At 50.0% G+C, this 25,795-nt stretch overlaps 1 pseudogene; it reads right to left on the bottom strand.

Moving 5' to 3' along the window:
- Nucleotides 1-2,531: 2,531 nt before the first annotated feature.
- On the bottom strand, nt 2,532-25,444 carry LOC128945564 (zinc finger protein 239-like; annotated as a pseudogene).
- Nucleotides 25,445-25,795: the final 351 nt, after the last annotated feature.

Raw genomic sequence — 25,795 nt, 5'->3', positions numbered from 1 at the left:
TGATGATGATGATGATGATGATGATGAAGGAGAAGGAACCTCAGTGCCTGACATTAAATCAGGAGTCAAAGCAGCAGGTGCAAGAGCAGATGCAAATATTGAGTCCTTTTCCCTGAAGGACCTTCGTGGCCTACGGAAGGACTACACTCAAAGGTCTGATGAATCCATAATTAGTTGGCTTGTCCATCTCTGGGATGCTGCATGCGAGGCTACAATTCTGGATGGCACTGAAGCCAGGCATTTGAGATCCCTTGTTGGAGAGTTTAGTTCAAGCATGGCTTAAAGAAAAAGGCCAAGAAGACATACAATTGAGAGAAAAGTAAAAGGTAGAAGTAAAGCAGTTCCTAAAGCAGTTCCCAGGCTTGATTTTATAAATAATAAGGTTCTCAGACAGTCTTCCCATAACAAGCAAAGCACTCTGTCTGGGAAAAGCTGGCTCCCTGGGAACAGATATGGAAGTTTTGGGAAACTCTCATATCACAGTGGGAATGTTGGTTCTGTTTTTAATAAACAATTGTAGTTATTGTAAAACAAAAGGAGTGGTTAGAGTTTTCTCTGTTAGCCTATCGTGAGCTTGGATTTTGCAATATGCATGAAGTTAATTAACACTGTTATATAAAGTGACTGATTGATCAATAAATTGGAGTTCGATGCATCACCAGGATGGTCGCTTCTCCCCTTCACTTCAATATATGGTGACACCCGAACGTGATAGCAAACACCATGGGAAGTGAAGAACGGGTCGGGTTCCGAAGATCGAAAAAGCAGCCGGAACGGCAAAGAAGCGCGGAGAAAAAATAGCGGAGGAAAACCCACTGAGACGCGCCGTGCCCTGGGCGACCGTAAAGACGGGCCTGGCCGAAACGTGCGGCCGCGACCTTGAGGAGCTGCAAAGCACGCTTACGATTTATAGGTATGGAAAGGCAAGCCGCATATGAACTTTTTATTACTTTCTTGCAAAAAAGGCAGATTAAGGGGATAGATTTACAGAAAGAATTACCGTGACTTTTGGCTTATGGTTTGGAAAGGGGTATTTTTGTAAATCCCCACACGGTTCACGAGCTGTCGGAGTGGCGTAAATTTGGTGATATATTGTGGCAGGCTACATTAGACGATGATAAAACTGCTAAGAAGTGGGGTAAATTATGGAGGGTCATTAATACCGAACTGTTGCAGTTTCAGGCTGAAAAAAGGGCTGCTCACCAGGCTACTGCCACTCATGATCGTAACAAAGAATGCGATCAAGATAGGGAGTTTGATAAGGAGTCGGGAACTCCTCTCGGCCCCGCAATGAGGACGGTTTTATTACCTACCTCACCACCTCCCTCAACAAGCCAGGCTGCGAGCCAGGCTACGAGCCAGGCTATGAGCCAGGCTACAAGCCAGGCTGCGAGCCAGGCTGCGAGCCTGGCTACAAGCCAGGCTGCGAGCCAGAGTGCGAGTCAGGCTACAAGCCAGGCTGTGAGCCAGGCTGCGAGCCAGGCTACAAGCCAGGCTCCACAGAGCGCTTTATTACCCACTTCGCCGCCTCCCTTAACGAGCCAGCCCCCCCCTAACGAGCCAAGCTCCGCAGGGTGCCTTATTGTCCGCTTTGCCGCAGGCTACACGGAGCACTTCTGAGTCTCCCGTATCTGCTGTATCGCAGCAGCCGGGGCCAAAAACGCATACTCTGTTCCCGAAAAGCAATCAGTCGATCCCTGGGGCGGAAAACGACCTAGCGGCGAGGATTGCGAGGGATAGATGAGACGCATGGGCTGCCTTGGCCAAAGATGCAATAGAAAAGGGAGATCAAGAGCTGATAAGTACGGCTAGTGAGCTGGCTTGTCCGGTTATCTTCACTCCTCACCACGGGGTGGGGCATACAAGCGACAATCACTGCTCTTGACTGGAAAATGTTATCTCAATTGCGAGCTACTGTTAGTCAGTTTGGAGTTAAAAGCGAACCAGCCAAACAAATGCTCGACTATATTTTTGACACTAGCATCCTTCTCGTTAATGATTGTCGTGGCTTAGCCAAATTAATTTTTACCCAACATCAACAATTGCTGTTTAATGCTCATTGGCAAGCGCTTGTTAACGAGTGTGTGGCAGTTCAGAGGCAACCGGGTGACCCCCTCCATGGCGTCACTGTTAATGAGCTTATGGGTCTGGGACCTTTCCTTCGTACTGAGGCACAAGCCTTAATAGGCCAGGAGAAGTGCCGGGAGGCTATGAGGTTGGTTAGACTCGCTATAGAAAGGGTGAAAGAACCAGGAGTGATACCCAGGTATATGGGAATTAAGCAAGGGGCAGAAGAATTGTTTGGCTCATTTATTGATAAGGCTGCTGCAGCAACTGAAAGAGCTGGGGTGCCAGAATAGCTTAGGGGGGCATTACTCAAGGAGTGTGCTCTCCAAAATTGTAATTCTATTACTAGGAGAGTACTTAATACTCTGGGTGCCAATTGGACTATAGAGGAGGCATTAGAAAAGATGGCTTTGGTGCCAACAGGAGCAGAAGCCTTTGTAGTAGATGCAATCAAACAAGTAGGGCTAGACCTACAAGAACAGGCAAAATTCTCTCAAAGTCAGGTATTAGCCGCTCTTGCACCTCTTCAAACATTGGCAGCACTGCCTCCGACGGCTGATTGGGGCCAAAAATGCCGCTCGGACGACCAGGCACCAACAGAAGTCATCGCTGCAGCATCGGCACCCTCTCCTGTGTCCAACCCGACACCACAGGGAGCCGCCGCGGGGGGAGCGGGACCGCCGTGGAGGGAGTGACCCGCAGCGCAGAGCAGGGGGGGGCCCGCCCACTCCGGCACAAACGGCGGGGGACCGGAGTGCTTTTCCAGCGCCAGAACTTGTCTCTCCGCCCCGCAGCTGGCAAAGAGCCTCGGTTTTGGACCTAACAGCTTAATGGATGTGACTTTTTGTCAACAAGGGAGGGGATCCCTGCTGAAATTGAGAAACCAGTAAAAATAAACAGGCGACACCAAGGACTATTGCTGTCAGGATGTTTCTCACCTAAGTTAGAAAGACCTTTTGTTTTTCCTAGCACAGACTGTGAAACAGAAATCAGCGTGAACGAATGCGGGAATCAAATTTCGGTCGATTTGGCTCGGCATTAGTTATGCTGTCAGAATCACCTGCATTAACATAGACTTTAACATCAGAAGCCCGGATGGCTCAGTCGGTGGAACATCAGACTCTAAAAATTGTGTTTTGAAAAGTTTAAAAATGTTAAGATGTGTTGGATTGATTGTATGAGTGAGAATTGTATGAATGTGCTTTTTGGTATAAATGCTACAGCAAACACGTGAAGAAAGTTATTTTAGCTTAATATTTTAGAATCAGGCCTGTAAGTAAGTTATAGTAAATGCTATATATATTTCTTTAGTAAGTTCTATCTGTTATTAAGTAGTTTAAGTTAAATTTTCTATTAAGTGCCGTTAAATGTTAAATACTATTAAGGTTAAGTTTGTTAAGTTTATTTTCGGTTAAGTTCGAGGTCTGTTACGTTTAAATTATATTTAGGTTTAAGTTATGTAGGATTTGAAGCCAGTTAAGTTCTGTTAAAATTAATTTCTGTTAAGTTTAAGTGTTATTAAGTTTAAGTTAAGTTAGATTCTGTTAAGTTTGAATTATATTGGGTTTAAGTTGTGTAGAATTTAAAGTCAGTTGATTTTGTTAAAGTTTTATTAGATTTAAGTGATTTTACATGTTTTGCAAATAAGTCTGCTAAGTTTAAATATTTTAAGTGCTTTAAATGCATACTACTTTTTCACCACTCCAAATTAACAAAGGACTGCGAATCGCTCAGCCGGTGTCACGTGAACCAAATGACTAAGGGATTACAGACTGTAAAAGGACAAGAGAGGGGGGAAATGGTTTTGAATCCACCGGAGGACTTACCTTACTGACTTTGAACATTTCTGAGAAACCCAAGAAAAGGGTGGGAGTGGAATTTCAAGGACAGAAAGGATCGTTTTCAGGCTTGTTGGACACTGGGGTCCATTCCAGCATTATTAGCCCTAGCTGTTCGCCTCCTCTCCGGGTTCGCATGAATGAAAACAGTTAACAGCCTTCTTTTCTTAGTCCAATTACCACCTGCCGTGCAACGCCTGATAAGGCCGGACATCATGGCTCAGCTGAGGGTGGTTTTAACCCTTTGGCGTAAAAGCCATTGCTCGGACCATGGCTGGGGAATCTTATAGAGATACTGGGTGTGCTTTTAAATGCTTTTGCTTATTTTACCTTGTTTTTGTAGTCGTATCCAAAATACGGTCGGTAGGATGATAGAGAAAACCTGGCAAACTAACCTCCTTTCTCAAAAAGAAAAAGACTGGGGAAATGTTGGAGAGTTTAGTTCAAGCATGGCTTAAAGAAAAAGACCAAGAAGACATACAATTGAGAGAAAAGTAAAAGGTAGAAGTAAAGCAGTTCCTAAAGCAGTTCCCAGGCTTGATTTTATAAATAATAAGGTTCTCAGACAGTCTTCCCATAACAAGCAAAGCACTCTGTCTGGGAAAAGCTGGCTCCCTGGGAACAGATATGGAAGTTTTGGGAAACTCTCATATCACAGTGGGAATGTTGGTTCTGTTTTTAATAAACAATTGTAGTTATTGTAAAACAAAAGGAGTGGTTAGAGTTTTCTCTGTTAGCCTATCGTGAGCTTGGATTTTGCAATATGCATGAAGTTAATTAACACTGTTATATAAAGTGACTGATTGATCAATAAATTGGAGTTCGATGCATCACCAGGATGGTCGCTTCTCCCCTTCACTTCAATAATCCCTGTCACAGGATCCTGTCATAGACCAAGGAATGATGAGGTGGGTTAACCATCACAGCCTCTGGGAACGAGTCCTAAGAAGCGTAGCAGAAAGATACCTGTGCGAAGACGATCTCTATATGCAGCAAACTCAGTGGAAGACAATAGAGCAAGGGATCCAACGCCTGAGAGAAATGGCAGTGGCAGAGATTATCCTCTCAGATGATGTAACAACTAGGAACCCAGACTTAGTACCATGCACGTCTGTGCTGTGGCGAAAACTCGTACGACTTGGGCCACACGAATATACTTCTGCCTTAGCCATCATGAAGAGGAATGAGAGGGATGAGACTGTGCTTGACATGGCAAGGAAGCTCTGAGCATATGCAGATGCTGTACATGGCCCGACACATGCCAGAATCGCAGCGGTAGAAACACTTCTGCAGAACTTAGAGGATAAGATAGAGGAGAATCATAAGAAGCTTAGAGAGGAGATTAAAGAAGACCTTCTCCAAATTTCAGCAGTACAGATCCGAGGTTCTGGTCTCCAAGGCAGACGTTTCCAAGATGGTGAGAGAAGATACACCCCATGAGCTGAGCTTTGGTTCTACCTGCGTGATTGTGGGGAAAACATGAGAAGGTGGGATAGGAAACCTACTGCTGTTCTGGCACGACGGGTGCGTGAACTGAAGGAAGCCACCAGGAGGAAAGCAGCTCCAGTTGCCCGTAGCCGAACGGCCAGGTATGATGATGATATGTCTGATCGCCAAGAAGGAACATCCAAAACATACGCCCAGGGAAAGAAGGATAACCAGGCTTAGAGGGGCCCTGCCTTTAGCCAGGTAGAGGCCAGGGAAAATTGTGTTTTTTGGTCTGTGTGGATTTGTTGGCCTGGCACATCAGAACCACAAGAGTACAAAGCTTTGGTCGATACTGGTGCGCAATGCACATTAATCCCATCAAGACATGTGGGGACAGAGTCTGTTTCTATTGCTGGTGTGACAGGGGGATCCCAGGATTTCACTTTGGTGGAAGCTGATGTGAGCCTAATGGGAAATGAGTGGAAGAAGCATCCTATTGTGACTGGCCCAGAGGCCCCATGTATTTTGGGCATAGACTACCTTCGAAGTGGGTACTTCAAAGACTCAAAAGGACTCAGATGGGCATTTGGAATAGCTGCTGTAGAGACAGAGGGCATCCAGCAATTGAACACCTTGCCTGGGTTGTCTGAGAATCCATCTGCAGTAGGATGCCTGACGAAAGAAGAGCAACGAGTGCCAATTGCCACTTCCATAGTGCATCGACAGCAGTATAGAACCACTCGAGATGCTGTGATCCCCATCGATAAGATGATCCGAGAGCTGGAGAGCCAAGGGGTGGTCAGCAAGACCCACTCACCCTTCAACAGCCCCATCTGGCCTGAGCGAAAATCTGAAGGAGAATGGAGATTGACTGTGGACTACCGTGCATTGAATGAAGTGACTCCACCACTGAGCGCTGCCGTGCCAGACATATTAGAGCTCCAGTTCGAGCTGGAGTCCAAGGCAGCAAAGTGCTTTGCCACTATAGACATTGCCAATGCATTTTTCTCCATTCCTCTGGCAGCAGAATGCAGGCCTCAGTTTGCTTTCACAGGGAGGGGAGTGCAGTACACCTGGAACCGACTGCCCCAGGGGTGGAAGCACAGTCCCACCATCTGCCATGGACTGATCCAGGCTGCACTAGAAAGGGGTGAGGCTCCCGAATATCTGCAATTTATTGATGACATCATTGTGTGGGGAAACACAGCTGCGGAAGTGTTTGAGAAAGGGAAGGAAATCATCCAAGTCCTCCTGGGAGCTGGTTTTGCCATTAAAAAGTCAAGGTAAAGAGACCAGCTCGTGAGATTCAGTTCCTGGCAGTGAAGTGGCAAGATGGACTGTAGTAAACCCCATTCATTTAGCAAAAGCACCATGGAGAATCGAACAAAAGGAATGCTGGCACAGCAGCAAGGAAGCTTCCTGACTCCATGGACATCTGCCCTATAAACTGTCTCTATAACCATGTGAGAAAATGCCATGGTAGCCTTTACCTATCGGTCATTTTATGGTCCCCCTAATCCCTTGCCATTGGTCAAGTTTGGGTATTTGCCAAGCCTATAAAAGTAGCATGCTGTACCCTACTAGCTCAGAAGAAGAAGAGCCGAGACTCTTCGCGGACCCCCAAATAAAGCCTTCTCTGTGGAACAGCTTCTGCCTTCTCCTTCTCCTCTCTCCGTCTGCTGCTGCCCGGAGCTCCACTACCCAGCAAGCAAAGAGCTGAGGTCCTAAGAGCTGCTAATCACTATAGAGCTGAATATCACCAGGCTTGCTAGAAAGGTAGCCCCGCGGCATTGGCCTGAGCTGGCTTCGGGCACGCGGTCCCTCCTCAGGGACTGAGATCCTGAGCACCAAGGCTCTGCTTCATGATAAGGCTGATCGGAGGCCTTATTAATGGACGGCATCAGATTCCTACAGACGTAATCAACAAGATCACAGCAATGTCTCCACCCACCAATAAGAAAGAAATACAAGCTTTCCTAGGGGCCATAGGCTTTTGGAGGATGCACATTCCTGAGTACAGTCAGATGGTGAGCCCTCTTTACCTGGTCACCTGCAAGAAGAACGAGTTCCACTGGGGCCCTGAGCAGCAACAAGCCTTTGCCCAGATCAAGCAGGAGATTGCTCATGCAGTTGCCCTTGGCCCAGTCAGGACAGGAGCAGAGGTGAAGAACGTGCTCTGCTCTGCAGCCGGGAACCATGGCTTGTCCTGGAGCCTTTGGCAGAAGGTGCCTGGGGAGACTCGAGGCCGACCACTGGGATTTTGGAGTCGAAGCTACAGAGGGTGAGAAGCCAACTACACTCCCACAGAGAAGGAAACCTTGGCTGCCTATGAAGGAGTCCAGGCTGCCTCAGAGGTGATTGGCACGGAAGCACAACTCCTCCTGGCACCCCGACTACCGGTGCTGGGGTGGATGTTCAAAGGAAAGGTTCCCACCCCCCACCACACCACTGACGCTACATGGAGTAAACGGATTGCTCTTATCCCACAGTGCGCCCGTATTGGAAACCTGAATTGCCCTGGGATTTTGGAGATAATTACAAACTGGCCAGAAGGTGAGAACTTCGGTCTTACTGATGAAGAGCAAAAATAACCAGTGACACGGGCTGGAGAGGCTCCTCCCTATAACGAACTGCCCCCAGAGGAAACGCGCTATGCTCTTTTCACTGACGGTTCCTGTCGCATTGTAGGGATGGACCAGAAGTGGAAAGCAGCCGTATGGAGCCCCACACGACAGGTGGCAGAGGCTGCTGAAGGAGAAGGTGGATCAAGTCAACTTACAGAACTCAAAGCCGTTCAGCTGGCCCTGGACATTGCTAAGGGAGAGAAATGGCCAAAGCTCTACCTCTACACTGATTCATGGATAGTAGCCAATGCTATGTGGGGATGGCTGGAGCGGTGGAAAAAGGCCAACTGGCAGCGTATGTGTCACGGATTCATGCTGGCACAATGCCAGTGTCCCCATGAAAATATATCTCCCTGGTGTCTGCTGTGAGATGTGACCAGGAATAAGCAAAGCAGGCCCCCACTTAGAAATACAGAAAAGAAACCTTTATTAACTAAACTACAACTCTAAGTAACAAGAAACACACAGGGAAAATGAAAACTTTCCAAAAACATTTCCTCCCCCTCCCACCAAATTTCCAATACATCTATCCCCCAAATCACCAACTCTCGGTCCATCACCACCCCTTAGGTAATGAATTCTCAGTTCATCAAGGTGAGAGAAATCCTTCTTGTGCCATAGGCTTCCCCAGGAAACACCGCTGAAACCTCGTGTGTTTCCATGTCACTTGTGGCACCGCCTGGAGAACATCTGCAAATGTGTCCTCTTCCTTCCATGTCGACTGCTCTCACCACTGCACATGGACCAGAGCTGCTTCTAGGGTTGTCCTTTTAAGGATGCTTTGTCCTGTTCCAAAAAGGGCACAGTCTCACCTTTGGGACACCTGTGCCTCCCAAATTTCACCCCCTGGGGCTGAGGGGTACCAACACTGAACCCTCTTGGCTCTGAGCCATTGCCTCCCCCTGGATGCAGTCTCTGTGTCACAGGAAACATGGTTCTGTCCATGGCTACACAAGAAAAGTCCAGCTAAGGCCACTCCATCATCTCTTCCCACCTAAGATTCTTCTCTACTCTCCCGACATCTTTCACTTGCCCAGACCTTCACACTTGCACATTTCCTTCCTCCATTTCATCTCTTATCTCTCTTCTAGGAAAGGTTAATGTTCTGCAAAGTTTTCCTTGTCCAAAAAAGGGTTAAAAGCTCGGGCTCTGCCCACCCAAAGCTCCCACAGGGGCAGCCGGGCTGTGCTGCCAGCACAGGATATCAAATTTCACGGTGGCACAGGCGCTCTGTCTCTCTCTGTCTCCTGGGGGGGAGGTGTGGCTGCCCGATGCCTCTCGGGGCTCTTCCACCCTTCCATCCTCGGGCCAGGCCTACCTCACCCAGCCCCAAACCAGCCAGGAGCTGGGCAGGGGAGGCCCGACCTGCTTCCCTCGCTGGAACCCAAGAGAGCTTCCCCCGGGAGTGCCCTGCTTTTTAACCCCTGAGTTCTCAGAGGCGTATCCAATGTCCCCAGTGGCCAAACCAGGTGCCAGTATTCAAATGTGAGCACCTACTGGCCTGACCGTATCGCAGAAAACTAACTTCCTCTCAAGCCGCGACATCTATATAATCTCAGTCCAGTTTATCCCAGTCTGTAGGAACCCAGTCCATTTGATCCCAATCCATATTTGATCCCAGTCCATATTTAATCCCTGTCCATAGCTTATCCTAGTGCATATTTGATCCCAGTCCATAAAATCTGTCATATTTGATCCACGCCATATTTGATCCCAGTCCAAAGTTGATCCCTGTCCTGATTTGATCCCAGTCCAGTTTATCCCAGTCCATAGTTGATTTTAGTCTATATTTGATCCCAGTCCATTTTTTATCCCAATTCATATTTGATCCCAGCCCATATTTGATCCCAGTCTATATAACCTCAGTCCAGTTTATCTCACACTGTAGGATTCCAATCAATAATTGATCCCAGTCCATATTTGACCCCAGTCCATATTTCATCCCAGTCCCTGTTTGATCCTAGTCCATATTTGATCCCAACCCCTATCTGATCCTAGTCCATATTTGATCCCAGTCCGTGTTGCCCGGCACACATTCCAAAAGTCTGCAATTCCAGCTCCCAGCCAGGAAAAGATGTTCCCGCCCTTGAAGGGAAATGGAGCAAAATCCTACAGAGACATTTCCCTGCCAGCCTTCAGGACTTCAGCTCCTGGGACTGGGAATTGAAATAGTAATTGGGAAATAAAACAATAAATAATCAGGGGAGGGTCTGTGGGGACAGAGGGGTCATCTAAATCAGGGCAGGGGTCAATTAAATCAGGGCAGGGGTCAATTAAATCAGGGAATGGGACAGCTAAATCAGGGCAGGGGTCAATTAAATCGGGGGAAGGGGAATTAAAACAGGGAAAGGGTAAATTAAATCAGGGGAGGGGTCAATTCAGGGGAGGGGTTAATTTAATCAGGGAATGGTCAACTAAATCAGGGGAGGGTCTTTGGTGGCAGGGGTCAATTAAATCAGGGGAGGGGTCAATTTAATCAGGGGAGGGTCTTTGGTGGTCACTGGGGCAATAAATCAGGGGAGGGTATTGGGTGGTCCGTGAGGCAATTAAATATAGGGAGGGTCTCTGGTGGTGCCTGGGTCAATTAAATCAGGGCAGGGTCTCTGGTGGTCCGTGGGTCCAGGGAGACACTGAGAGAGAAACAGAGCAGGCAAGGAGAGGCAGGAGAGAAAAGGGGACACTAAGACAATGAGCTGAGAAGGTGGCACTCTGCAAACAGAACTGCAACAGATTGAACATGAATGGGAGAGAAATCAGTAAGTCTCAGAGTTTTATTTGCTGTCAAATACATCCCACACACCCAGCCCCACACAATCTCCATCCCACCACTCTACCTGAGACCCCACGACTCTAAATCACCTCCCAACCTCATCTCAGCCTGATGGCTGCGGAATCGAGTGAGTTTGGCATGGGAATTGAGATTTTTGAGGTGGGTTTGAGCTCTTTTTGGGGTAAGATTGAGCTGTTTTCACTGGGATTTCAGTGGTTTTCAGGTGACAGATCCATTCCTCTTGGCTTTTGCAGTGCAAAGAGATGGAGAATAGAAAAAAATTAAGGTGAAATTAAAAGTAGAAGCAGCCAGGTGTGTTCTTAACATGGATCACAGGGAATGGGAGTGACCAGGGCAGTGCCCAAAGTGCCTCCTCCAGTGGGGGATGGAGCTGGAGCAGCGCACGAGGCTCTGCCCGCACTTGGGGCACTCACAGGGCTTCCCTTACCGGTGCCTCCGTTGGTGTCGGGTCAAGTGAGAGCTCTGTGAGAAGCTCTTCCCACACTGGGGACACTCGTAGGGCCTCTCTCCAGTGTGGATGCGCCGGTGGGTGATGAGGTTGCAGTTGCGCTTGAATCCCTTCCCGCAGTCGGGGCATTGGAAGGGCCTCTCCTCTGTGTGAATCCAATAGTGCTGGAGGAGATCAGAGCTGGTCAGAAACCGCTTCCCACACTTGGAACACTCATAGGGCCTCTCCCCAGTGTGGGTCCTCTGGTGCGTGACCAGGCTGGATCTCTGGCTGAAGCACATCTCACACTGGGAACACTTGTACGGCCTTTCTCCAGTGTGGATCCTCTGGTGCCTGATCAGGCTGGAGCTCCGGCTGAAGCTCTTCCCACACTCCCCACACTCATAGGGCTTCTCCCCAGTGTGGATCCTCTGGTGCCTGATCAGATCGGAGTTCCGCCTGAAGCTCTTCCCACACTCCCCACACTCGTAGGGCCGTTCCCCAGTGTGGATCCTCTGGTGCCTGATCAGGTTGCAGTTCCGCCTGAAGCTCTTCCTACACTCCACGCACGTGTGCGGCTTCTCCCCATCATGGAGCTGCTCATGGAGCACCAGCTTCGAGCTCTGGCTCCGTCTCCGGCCGCCTTCCCGGCCCAGGCTGGCTCTTTCCCCCTCAGATCCCTGCCGGCTGCGTTTGCAGCCCCTCCTCGTGCGGCATCTCCGGGGCTTTTCCTCCCCGTTGGCTTCCTGCGCCGTGGAGCCACTCAAAACGGCCTCTGCCACCCGGTTCTGCCACGGGCATTTGTCCTCCCTGCTCTCCATGCTCAGCTCCTGCTCTGGGGGAGGAAGGACAAGGACAGGATGGGATTTGCCTCCGTGCCACAGGCAAGGGCAAGGAGATCCCCCCAGGGCTGAGCTGCAGCCGGGGCCGTGCTGGGCTGGGAGATGGAGCAGCACAGAGGGGAAAGGGGCACTGACTTCCTCCTCACCTGCCTCAGTGTCCCGGGGCATCTTCCTCTTCTTCGCAGCCTCCCTGGGGTTGGCAATGGGAAATCCTGGTTTGGGGAAAACAAGGGACGAGCGTGTTTGTAGGAGCATCGGGGGGTAGGACAGTCGGGACAGACGGAGACGAGAGAGCTCTGCAGCCAGGTCGTGGAACTTGCAGTTTATTGCAAAGGGCCTGGGTGCAGGGCCCTGCTTGGAGCTGCCAGGCACAGCTCGGAGCAGGCCCGAGAGAAGAGAGGGGTAGAGAGGGTGAGAGGGTAAGAGAGTAAGACAGGCAAGAGCATAACACAGTAACGTTCCCATTACAACACAATAAATTTTCTTCTCTTTTGAATATTCTATTTCTCACCAACCAATCAAGTACAAGATAAAAATCCTACCGAATTTACATACAGCCTGTAAGAATCATCACATCACCATACTGTGTTACATTTTACACCCTAAAAACTCTTCATTGGACCCCTTCTGCTGAGCTAGTAGGGTCTGCTCTGAACCTTGGATCTCTCTGCAAGCAGAGGCAATTGTTTCATCAAAAGGGGATTACCTTCAGTTGGGCCACACCATTGTTTTCCAGTTGTTCACTAACTGAGGTATCTCAGATCTTGCTTTCATTTCAGTCTTCCTTACACTTTCTATATTCTCAAAATCTTTTGCAAGAAAATCATATTTATAAGGCTTTCCTGTTTCACCTTCCTCAACACACATTGAGTTTGAAGGTCCCTTTTGCCCAAGTCCATCTCTACAAGTCACCAGCCACCTCATCTCCAGGAAAATCTCCCAAACACCCAGATTCAGCCCTGAAAAAGCCTCCCAGGAGTTCCCCATCCCTGTTCCCTCCCCTCTGGAGTTCAGGGCTTCCCCCCTGTCCCACCTGCTGGGGTCACGTTTGGATTGGGGGTCCCCCTTCTCCTCGTTGCCCGCCCTGCCCAGGCTGCTGGCAGTCCCAGCAATGCCAAAAGCTCCCCCCGCTTCACTCTCCCCATTTCGGGATGCCGGGGCTCTTTGGGCTCCCGGGCTCCCTTCTCCCCTCATTCTCTGCTCTGGGCTGCAGCGGCTCCAAGGAGTCCCCCCTGCCCCTCTCCAGGCTCTTGAGGCTCCCGCCAATGGCGGCGCTCCCCCCTCTCTGGGCTCCCCACTTTGGGCTCCTGGGGGACACAGGGCTCTGTGCCTCCAGGCTGCCTCTGCCGGCAGCCGCCACCGCCACCCCCCGATGTCCCCCCAAGGGGCCTTTTCCGCTCAGCCTTGGACTGCTTCATTCTCCAAACATCCCCCCAAAACCCCAACCCAGGGACCCCCTGGGATATCCGGACCCAGCTCCCCCTCCCCGCTCACCGGCGCGATTGGGGGGCGATGATCCCACAGGTGGGGGCTGGGAATTCAGGCAGGGATCGACAGCATGGTTCCCTCAGCTCAGCCTTGATCTGCCTTTGTCCCTCCTCTTCCTCCCACTCCTCCCCTTCCATCCCCCATCCTCCTCCCCCTCTGTCTTATCCCCACCTCCTTTTCCTCTTCCATCCCTCCCCTTCCATCCCATCTCCTCCTCCTCCCTAACCCCACCTCCTTCTCCTCCTTCCATCCCTGCTCTCTGCCTTCATCCCTCCTCTTCCATCCCTCCCCCTGCTCCTCCTCCCTAACCCCACCTCCTCCTCCCCCTTTGTAATGAGTTAATGTCTTAGTTTGTTCAGCAAATTGCTAAAGACTATGAAAAGGGGAAAAGCCAATAATAGAAAAACCGCAATGAAAGATGTAACAAGCTAGTATGTTGCAAGATGAATATAACGGGCTAATATACTGCAAAATAAATGTCATAAGGCTTAAACTGCAAAATGTTAGAAGCTAATATGTTGAAAGGCTAAATAAGCAATGTGTAACTATACGTAGCTATGTGCCTATTGTTAGCCAAGGAGTAAGGGGTGAGGCCGTTGACACGGGTAGCGGGCCTGCTATGATTGATAGCACAATATTTGCTTATCTGCTTAGTAAGCTTAAAGTTCCAGGAACCAGACCAACCATTCCAGCTAAGGAAAGGTTGATCGTGGGGCAAGAAGAAGAAGACTACCGGCCTTCATCCTCGGACCACCGGGAGGCAGAATACGACTGCCTAGCAACAGGAGGAGAATGCACAGAGTGCTACCCTGACAGACACGCCAACCCGGAAGCAGGACTGTATATAAACCCCACGAAATACCAGAAGCAGGCGGCAGTTGGCGGAGCGGAGACTCCCGCAGTGGCAGCACTGCCAGGGACTGGGCTGGACTGGGATCGTACTGGGAGTGACTGGGAGTGCACTGGGCTTGTACTGACATCATACTGGGATCATACTGGGAGTGACTGGGACTGTACAGGGCTTGTACAGATATCATACAGGGATCATACTGGGAGTGACTGGGACTGTACAGGGCTTGTACAGATATCATACTGGGATCATACTGGGACTGTACTGGCTTTGTACTGACACCATACTGGGATCGTGATGGGACTGTACTGGGTTTGTATTGACATTATTCTGGGATCATATTGCCATGCCAGTGCAGACTGTGATCGCACTGATGGACACTGGGATCATACTGGGAGTGAGCAGGAGCCTGCAGGAGGCAACCGAGACCATGTTAGGGGCAAATGGGATATAGTGGGAGTGACTGGGAATATGCTGAGGATGACTGGGAGCAGCTGTGAGTAACTGGGATCATGGTGGGAGCAACTGGGAAGAACAGGGAGTGACTGGGTGCATGCTGGCGGTGACTGGAAACTGCTGGGCTTGTACTGGGATGAACTGCGATCATACTGGTGGTGACTGGGATCATACTGGCAGTGAGTGCCACAACTCTGAGGCTGACTGGGAGTGCTTGGGAGCAAATGGGATCATACTGGAAGGAACTGGAATGATGGTGGAGGGAACTGGGCTACCCTGGGAGATACTGGGAGTGACTGGAAGGAAAGTGAGGGTGAAAGAGAGGAACTGGAACCATGCAGAGCAAAACTGGTTTATTCTGGCAGAGACTGGGAGCACACTGGGCTCATATTTGGATCATACTGGGAGGGACTGGACTAATACTGGGAGGAACTGAGTGTCACAGTGAGCACTCCCTGCACATCATCCCCCATACTGGGCCTGACTGGGAGCAACTGGGAGCAAATGGCATCATACTGGGACTCACTGAGTTGATTGAGGAAGCAACTGGAACCATGCTGACGGCAGCTGGGACCAAACTGGGAGAGACTGGAAGTTGGATTATACTTGTAAAAAATGCATATTTTGTGATTGGGTTATCCCAAATATTAAAATGAATATGATACGTCTTGTGTTAGAAAGTACTGCTGTATTAATTCTCTTAATTAGTGAGTTGAATATGGTTTTAGGTTATTAAAAAATGTTAAAATAGAAACTATGCTTGGTAAGAGGCTTTTTTTAAAGAAAGGACTTGCAGCGAGATAGCAGCCACAGGATACCTAAATCTTTCAGAGAAAAAGAATTTATTGCCCTCTTATCAGAAAAAATGAACTTCTTCCCACCTCGAAGTCGCTGTTAGGATTCAGAGGCAGAAGCTGGCACTGACCAGACAGAATCCTGTGTTTGAATGGAATTTATGCATCATGTATGAAGTGTATGAATATGCAACAGGCTATTGTTTTTAATGGTTAATCCTGTGTTAACAGGTGTCCTTTTTCAGGCTTGTGCTGCCCAGAAAAAGGTACCCGGACATCCGTAACTCTTGGTATTTATTGTCTCATATTGTCCTAATTCGATTTCTCCAAACTGTGATTACTCTAATTGTATTACTATTTTTCATACCCATTTTATTACTATTATGGTTTTAAAATTTTAAAAGCAAGTGATTGGCGTTTTTCACAATTTTGGTAGCAGAGGATGGTTACTAACACCTCGCTGCCGGTGCTTTAGGAGAGTCAGAGTGGGGAAGGCGCGCCCTGCCCTGTTGGCAGCCTCGCTCTGTCTCCCCTGGGGTGACCGACAGACGCAGGTTATGGTGGACAAAAGGAGACAATAAAACAAAGAGAAGGGAAAAGGCTCCCTACAACCGCGGTAATTGGCCCCCTAAGAGTAGTAATGTGCATTAAGAATCCGGGAAGGAAAAGGGATTGGTAAGTATTTCTCAGGGGGGCAGGTACAGGGGGATCAATGTGTGTGAATGAGACGAGGGCTGGTTGTCCCAGACCTGCCAAGTGAGTGCTGGAGTCTCCCACGCTGCGTTTCCGACTTTCCGCGGTAAGCGGCCAGGAGAGAGACGAAGTGAATGTTAACAGGAGTGAGAGAATCCCCCGGGGTAACTGGGACTGGGTCTCAGAGAGGGGCTGGACCCCTCGGAGGGAGGGAGCAGAGGAGTTTCCGAGCCCAATCCACTAGGAAACGGGACAAAAGGGAACTCTAAAAATTCTGTTGGTTTGAGGGATAAGAGTGCCCAAGAGCATCCAGAATTAAAACCTGCTGGGTTGAGGAATTAACATTCCAAGAGCATTCAGGGTTCTGCAAAATTCTGCCGGATAGAGGATATGCTCAAGAGCATCTGGGGTTGGACAGCACAGCTGGGCTGAGTGATATCCAAGAGCACGGGGACTGCCAAGAAACACCTAAACTTGTAATAGGTGATGTGAAAGTGTATGGTAGAGATAATTAAAGCAATTAATGTATAAAATATTGTAAACTCCACACTAAGTCTCTTGACCATCCTGGCAGGGAGCAGTGTCTTATTCATATACATCTAGTTCCTGGACTTGGTTGAGATAAACATCGGGGTTTTTAATGAAAGAATAGAAGCTTCCAGGGCGATAATCGCTGGCTTCCCCAGGTCACCAGGTCCACCCAAGAGTGATTAATGCCTCATCGATTACAGCTACCAAGATGATCCACAGCCCCACCCTGATGCATGTGAATGCTGACTTCCCCAGAGTCTACTGACAACATCAGACACCGGGACTGAGTCTTTGTCCACCTCTGCACAGGTAAAGACACGGTTATGCATGGGAAGAGACACAAAGAACATTCGGTCATCTCTGCCTCGAGCAGAATAAACTGTAAAAGAACTCGCTGCGTCAGGCAGCATTTGTGAACAGGGGGAGACTCTGACATTCGGAGCTCAGATCCGTGTTCACCCAGCACCGAACCCGGGCTCGACACTGACCCTTGGCTGTGGTAGTGTAGATGACCGAACTTCTGTCTTGCAGGAAAATTAATAAATCTTTGCTAAATTTTCCTATAAGTTTGGCTCTCGATTTGATCATTTATAACAAAAGGTACCTTATTGTTGTCTTGTTGTGTGTGAGAGTGAGTCACACACAAAATCAGCCTCAGCTTCCCGGGCGGGTGGGAAGGGGGGCTGTGGAAAGAGGAGTGTGTGACCCACAATAAGCCATTGTTCTCCTGGGCGTGTGGGGGCTGTGGCATAAGGTACAGGTGACCTGCAAACGGGCCATTGTCCCCAGCGCGTGTGAGGGGGCCCTGGCTAAAGAGTGTGAGTGACACACAAATCAGCCTCACAGGTGAACGGCACCCGAGGCAGCAGAGTCAGGGCCCTCCCAGGAGGCCCGGAGATACTGAGACCCAGAGGCAACCCCAAGGTGAGGGGGGGCCACAGGGACCCGCGATTCTCTGTCAACAGGGATCCACTCTGTGTCCTGAGGGTGGGAAAGAATGTGTGGAAGTGAGTGAGAAATAAAAGTGAGTGAATGTAGATGAATAAAAGTATAGGTAATGTAGATTCTGTATTTTAAGCTTTACTATATCTCCTTGGAGGGAGGTGTATTGTACTGAAAGTAGTGTAAGAAAAAAGTTTTTTATTTTTGTGGGTGTAGTTGAAAGAAAAGTGGTATTTAGGTTGTTAGTGAATGTGAAAAACAGAGGAAGAAGATTAATAGATAAGATCTTGAAAATAAGACAGAAAACCAGTAAGGTGGATACAGGGAAAAAAAAAAAAAAAGAAATAGTCATTTGGGAGTTATGTTTGCTAACAGAGATACAACTCCTTGCAAAAGGAGAAAATACAGGGTATGCAGTAGTCGATTGGAAAAACATGCAAACTATGGAAAAAGGGACATTACCTCAAACTAGTAAGCTCAAACTTGTGAATTATATACTTTAAAAAGAGCACTAGAATATTTAACACAAATAAAGGAACTATATATACTGATTCAAGGTATGCCTTTAGAGTAGTACATACCTGAAAAATATTTGGAAAGGAAAAAGATTACTTAATTCAACAAGAAAAGGATTAATACATGAGGATCTTATTTTAGATGTTTTAGAGGCATTCCAATTACCTAAAAGAGATAGCTATAGTACATATTATGGAACTCCAAAAGGGAAAGACCCCAGAAAGAGGAGGAAATAATTTGGCAGATCACAAAGCTAAGGATGCAGCAGAAAATGGAGCTGAAAGAGTTATGTTAATATTAACTCCAAACGAGGAAAAACTGGAAATTCCAAAGTTTAGGGAAGCTGAGAAAAAAGAATTAAACAAGACAGGAAGTGAATAAGAGAAATCAGGGAAATGGAAATTTCTTGATAGAAGACAATTTCTAAATAAAATGTGCTTCTAAGAAAATATTAGAAGACTTGCATCAGAAAATCCGCTGGGGTACCTAAGCTTTGTGTGATCATTTTTTAAGGAACTATACGTGCACTGGGATTCTCGGAGTAGCCAAGCAAGTAACTGAAAGATGCTTAATTTGCCAAAGGATAAATAAAAAGGTGATGAGAAAAACAACATTAGGAGGTCCTGAGTTAGCTCGTCCACCATTTCAAAGTATCCAAGCAGAACTCTGGATTTGTTAGGTTCTGGGTTTATTTGTAAAAAAAACCCATTTAATCTACAAGAAAGAGAATATGTCATATGTAAGACAGGAGATTTTAGGAGAATAAAAATCTTTAAAGTATCAGAAAGCCCCGAGAAAAAAACAAGAAAAGAAAAAGGGGAAATGAAAGGGAGGGGAGCAGGAGGAAAAATCAGAAAGAGAGTGGGATCCTCTGCAGGTCTTGCCCCCTCCGTTCGCGGCCCAGGCGCCTGTCCCGGGTCCCGGCTCGCTGCCCGCCTCAGCTCCGCCTGCCCGGGTTTCCATCCCAGGTGCGGCCTCACTGCCCAGGGCAGCTCCACCTGCCCCGGCGCTGTCGCTCAATTTGTGTGCCCTGCTCCCACTGCCTGGCCCGCGGCCGCTCTGACGGCCATGCTGGGCAAGATGGGGGTTGCTCTGTCCTGCCGCCTGCTCCGAGGTCACCGCGCCCACCACACCCAGGGGGGGTCCCAGCCATCCCATCCCTGGCTGCCCTGCCCGTGCCACCTGCGCTGGGCACCGCCGCTGCTGCCGGGCTCTCCCACCTGCCTTTGCTCTGCCGGCAGCTGCCGGATCAGCCGCCATCAGCCATGTGGGGGCTACCCACGCTCCGCCTCGGGCTCCACGGGAAGATCCCCCTCTGCCAATTCCGGCAGCAGACCCTGCCCACACTCCCACCGAGCCTCGGCGGGATATCCTCCCCTGACCCCGTCCTGCTCTGAGGTACGGCCCCTTGGTAACCACAGCTCCGGCTGTTCAGGGAAACCCTCTCTCTCTACAGGAAGCACTTTATCGAAACACGAGGAGCTCAGTTAAAAGGCAGCCCTCTCCAAATTCTTTCCCAAAACATGAAAGGAAGGTTGTAGAAGGTAAAAAAGTGAAAGAGTTAGATGAAGGGATTGCTCTATTTCCGTTCAGAGAGGTTCCCATGGGAGGGATGCGCTGCCCCGCCCCGCGGGAGCCACCAGCGCCCCTGCCGGCTGTTCCCGGAACTGCACCCAAGGGCAAAGCGCCGCAGCCCAAAGGCCGGGACTGGGTCCGGGCTCTGTTTGCTGTCAGTGCCGCAGCTGTTGGTGTTTGTTTGCTTTATTATACACACTAGTAAAGAACTGGTATTCCTACTCCCATATCTTTGCCTGAGAGCCCCTTGATTTCACTAGTCTAAAAATTAAGAGGGATGGGGTTTGCATTCTCCATTCCAAGAGAGGCTTTTTCTACCTTCCTGAGCAGACACCTCTCTTGTAAAGCAAGACAAGCACCCACAGGCACTGAGGGGGCTGCAGGAGGGGCACAAGAAGGCCCTGCAGCACTTGGGCACAAAGGCACAGCAGGTGAGTGCAAGAAGGGAGCAGCAAAAGGCCAAGCTGAAGGCAAAGGCCACGGCACAGTTCCTACAGCCCCTGAGGGATCAACCCCAGGGCCCAAGGGGGCCCCAGCACCCAGGGCACGGCTCGGCCACAAGCACCTGGCAGAGGCATTGCCCTCCTCACCAGGGGAGAGCCCACCCAAACAGCCCCTGGCAAGGAACCAGGGCTCCAGCTGCAGGGCACAAGGACACTGCAAGCACAGACAGCAGCACCCTCAGGACCAGCAAGTCCACCCCTTGATGGACATGGATTGGCAGGGCTGTCACAGCTCCTATCACACCAGGGACCCTCCACACTGCAGCCCTTGAGAACATTCAGGGTGGGTCTGCATTGAGAGCAGGCATTTCCTGATGGACACAGGGGCCTCTCAATCCACTCTGAATCTTAGACCTAAAGGGGATAATAGTAAAGGAATACTTTAATTTTTAAGGGAATGAGTGGGAAAGATGACCAGGTATGATTTGTTCAACCACTATTAGAAGTTGTGGGGCATAGCTTTGAATAAAATTAATTTCTTTTTCTTCCTCCTGTGATTGTAATTAACTGGGAAGGAATTTGTGAGCTGGATTTTAATACTGTAAAAGGGGAAACAGAGGCAGGTTCTGTTCTACCTTTGTGTGAAAAGATTGACAAGGCCTATGCTGAAGTGAACCCCAAAGTGTGGGCAGCCCCAGGGAAAGAGGGAAAATTAGATATGGAGCCTCTACAATTTACTTTAAAGCAACCAGGACAAGCAATACCCTGTTCCAAGAGAGGGAAGGAAGGGCTCACAGCCTGGGATTGAGTCCTGGTTAAAGGCAGGGCTTTTGGAGCCAGGGATGTTTCCCTACAACACTCCTATCCTGCCAGTCAACAAACTGGATGGATGGACAGCAGGAGGAAACACAGAATTTTCAAGTGTTAAAATGAAGATTAACTAAGGCAGCTGGACTGGGCCTTCCAGACAGGGAAAAAGAATGTGAATTTTAGGTGGATAATAAACAGGGTCTTGCCAAAGGAATCCTTGTGCTAAAATATTTAACCCTATACAGGATCTCCTATAGTTCAAGTCTGGCATCAAGTTAAAGCTCTGACAACCAGAAGAGCCTCTAAATGGATGAGCAGGGCTCGATTATTACAGTATGAAACTTGTTCAATGGCACAGGAGGATTTAGAACTGAGGACAGGGCAAGGGTTTAACCCAGCCTCCTGTTTGAACAGCCTGGAGAGGGGCTGGCAAGGAACCCAGGACTGCACTCAAGGGACAGAGCTCCAGACCCAGGCTGGGACAGATTGATGGGACATTCCCTGGCCTGAGGCAGAAAATGTGTTTGTGGATGGCTCTGCAAGGGCAGCAGAAGGGAAAAGAGCTACAAGACAGGCTGTTATTAAGGAAGGGGAATCAGACACAGCGCAGGTCACCCCCCCATGCTCAGCTCAACCCGCCCAGCTGTGGGTGCTTGTGAGAGCCTGGCACTGAAATGCCCTGAGCAGGAAGGCTTCAACATCTTCTGCTGACACCATGGCACCTAACAGGGGGGCAAAAGCAATTCTCACTGCTTCAGCAACCACTGGAGCAGATATCAAGGCATATTCTCCCACAGCAAGCTGGGCTGGCACACAGCCTGCTCTGGCACTTTGCTGCTGCCAACACCCAGCCAGGACATCGGCTCCTGCCTAAGGAGTGCCAAGCAGCACCACTGGTGGCCAAGGGGCCCATGCCAAGTGTCCCTGAGGCCACAAACAGCCGCCAGCACAGCTCAACACGGGGGGACCCCTCAGCCTGGCCTCAAGCGCTCTGAAGCCCCGCAGATTTGCACTTCCCGCCCACAGCAGGACGATGGGAGACCGCCCCTGAGCCTGCCCTGAAGGCAACGCAGGGCAGGCTCAGGCAGCCAGGGCTCCACAGCGGGCCAAGCCCCTGCGCCTGCCCACAGATCCTCGCCTGGAATCCTCTGCAATCCCGGCCACCCTCCTCTGCCATCTCCAGCCACTGGGGCCAAGCCTTGCTGCCACTGCTGCAGCTTCAGCGCTGGCTGGGCCTGCACTGCCACAGCTGCTGGGGAACACCAGGGCACAATTCCACTCTGGGGCTCACTGACACCTACACTCTGGGCTGCCTGCCATTGCACTGCTGCAAAATGTACCGATTTTGGTTCTTTTAAATCTTATTTCTCTGCTCAGAAAGGTTTCTCTAAACAAAGGTTTGCCTTTGGGAAAGGAATTTTAAAGGTTTTATATAAGGGGTGTTACATCACTCAATGGAGATGAGTTTAACATCCCAACAGACTGGGAACAGCCCAAAAGACACCCACAGAGATAACGACCAGCAACAAAACATCAACATTGCCCAGCAGCAAACACAACCAACAGCTACCCCAGACACTGCCCCCGGCAGAGCTGGAGACACCTGGGCTGGAAAAGGCTGAGAAGGAAATCCAGGAGTGTGGAGACCGAATTCACATCAGAGTCAAAGAAATCCGGGTTCAACAGGAAGCCAAATACTAAAAACTTACACAACTTGGAAGCAATGAACATTAAACCAGTGGATTTAGATTAGTTCTGACGACATAAAGTTTAGGAAAAATCCAGTAAAACTCATATGGCATGGAATGATTTTCTCTGCACAGCTGGGCTATTTGGGAAAAAAATTATTTCTTTTGCACACCCTGGCAGGAACAAAGGAATGCCTTGACTCTCTAAAACTAAAGAGATTCTTGCAGAGTTTTTCTTTTCCCTGCAGTTTCAGTGACAAAATTACAATATGAGAAAAAATTTTCATAATATTCCCACTTTATATGGTCAGGTGGGTTAGGGACAGAAGTGTGAAAATCAAGTTTTGTTCTGCATTTTTCCATGTTTGCTTTTATGTTGCATTTTGCAAAACTGAACAGCTTTAACCATAATACTTTGAACTCATAAAGAGTTAATACTTTTTAAAAAAAAAGCAGATATCGGGGGGGCCACATGTGACTCACCAGATGGCTGCCCTGGAAGAGAAGCTTCATTCCAGGCAGCCTGCAGAGGAGTTTTAGAAATGCAAATGAACACTGCTGGGCAAAGTGTGCACAATGCACCTGGGTCTCTTGCCTGGGGCAGGAATTGGGCTGATTCCCTCTGCCCCTCACCCCAAGCTCTGCCTGCTGGCACTGATGGAATTTGCACAGCTCAAGGCAGAGCCCAGGGGGAGGATATCTGACCCTGCAACACAAACGAGTGAAGCTGCAAAGGGAAACAGCAAATGGAGAATGTTGGGAAAACTTCACTATAAAAAAATGGGAAGGGAATCATCCCTCTGCCCACTCCAACATGTGCTGTCACTGTCTGTGTTATATAGGGTATATTAGAGCACTGGGGATTTTTTGCTACCAAAAATTCAGGGAAATCAGTTGGGTATCCAAGTATTTGATTATTTAATTAGAGAAAAGCAGTCAATTGATGCAGCCCTGGCTGGAGAGAGCAGCCAAAAATGGGGAAAAGATGAACGGCCAGCAGAACAAATTCTACAACACCAGGGACCAGCCTCTGGGAACCCGAACCAATTCATATCAGGAGCCACAGAACCCATTTCTCATTTCAATGGCATCATTAGATTACAAGCTGTCCTCGCAACAATAACCAACCAGACAGCTCCAGCTCCTGACCTTCCTGCTGACCAATCCACTGAAATGAGGAACACAACATTTCACCATGGGATGGGATCATATTGCCTTTTAGCAGAAAAAAGGGGAGTTTGTGGAAAATTAAATTACTCAAACTGCTGTTGGCAAAGAGATGACAAAGGAAAAGTGGTGAAACAGATAACAAAGGAAGTACGAAAGCACCTCATGTTCCAGCCCAAACGTGGAAAGATGGGAATGGGACACGGTTTTGTGGCTCCCTGGCAGACCATGGGTTAAACGAATGCTGTTTCTCCTCTGATGTGCTATAGCAACTTTCATCTTTTTACCATGCTCCACACCTTGAGAGTGCAGCTCATTCAGCAGCTGAATGAGGGGTCAGGGATTTGTAGATAAGGAAGCAACGGGCGAAACCACCAGCTTCAATAAATGTTACTAATTAACATGGACTGCTGCTCACAGAAAGTCCCGCTAAATTCCTGAACTTCCAGAAGAACAAACCCTTAACAGAGCCGTGAATATCGGCTGTTATACAAAAGTGGGGGTGCACATTAACACGGACATGCAGTTGCCGGATCGGGAGGTCTGAACCTTCCAAGTACCTCAGCCAGGGGGCAAAAGGAGAGGGAGATGAGGCCGTGAAAATGAGGATAAAAAGAAGGCTGCGAACTACAACAATGGCAGAGAGCGCACGGCAAATGCCCAACGGCCTCTCCCTCTGCTCAGCAATAAAGTCACTTTTACAGGACTCCTCTGTCTCCTCTGCGCACAGAAACCTCCGGCCACGGGAATTTCCCCGCACAGCCCCGGGCACGGGGCAGCCCCCTCTGTCCCAGCCACAGCAACCGGGCCGAGCCAGCGCTGCTCCGCCAGCGGCTCCTGCCGAGGCAGCGGCCGCAAGGGAGACCGCGGGCAGCCGCTCCCGCAGCGCCCTCACGCCAGCGACAACACGGGCCGGACACGGCACAACGAACCCGCCCGAGCCCCCTGCCGCCCCCGAGGCCCGCAGCCAGCCCCGAGCCCCCGCACAACCCAGCGCGGCTCCCACCTGCGCTGCGGCCGCCTCCGAGCTCCGCCGCCGCCTCACCGCGCTCCGGCCGCTGCCGCCGCTCGCGGGTCCGCACACACACACCGACAATGGCGCCGCTGCCCAGCCACGGCCGCCCTCAGCCCGCCACCGGGGCCCTGCTCCACCCCGCTCCCACTAATCAGCGCGCCACATCCACGACTGACGGCACCATCGCCCAATCCCAGCCAGGGGCGGGCTCTGCACACGGCACAGCCCCGCCCCGCGACCCCCGGGCTGCGTGAGGGCAGAGCCGGATAGCAGGAGGGGGGATGGAGCAGGAGGAGCATGTGTTCCTGCCCGCGGATCCCACAGTGCCCGGTGCGGGACGAGCTCCGTGCCTCGCTCCAGCTCCACCTCCCGTTGGAAGATCCGCGCTGGATAATCCCGGGTGACCCCCAGGGTCAGAGCCCCCCGTGTTGGGAACACTCCTGGCTGCGGGTTCCACATCTTCCTGGCCCCCCGTGGACACCTCGATGAAGGCCGGGGGATCCCCGCTACTTTTCCTGTTTCTGCTCCTCTCCTCATCTCCCCCTCCTCTTCCTCCCGCCTCTCCTCTCCCAGTTCAATCGCTCCTCCCTCTCCTCCTCCCGCCTCCTTCCCCTCATCTCTCTCTGACGTCCCCCCCTCCTTCCTCCTTCCTCCTTCTTCCCTCTTCCCTCTTCTCCTTCCTCCTCCTCCTCGTCCCGCTCCTCCCGGGCCCAGCCCCCACCCTTTGTCCCCGTCCCTTTCCCCAAATCCGTCCCATCGCCCCCCAATAAACGGCCCGGGCCCAACTGGGAAGCTTTTTTGGGAGCACTG

Source organism: Melozone crissalis, unplaced genomic scaffold (genome assembly GCF_028551555.1).
Source record: "Melozone crissalis strain CALT ecotype California unplaced genomic scaffold, PUWL_Pcris_2 ptg000066l_1, whole genome shotgun sequence".
In the NCBI taxonomy this organism is placed as follows: domain Eukaryota; kingdom Metazoa; phylum Chordata; class Aves; order Passeriformes; family Passerellidae; genus Melozone; species Melozone crissalis.
This window is presented reverse-complemented; position numbering and strand designations above follow the sequence as displayed.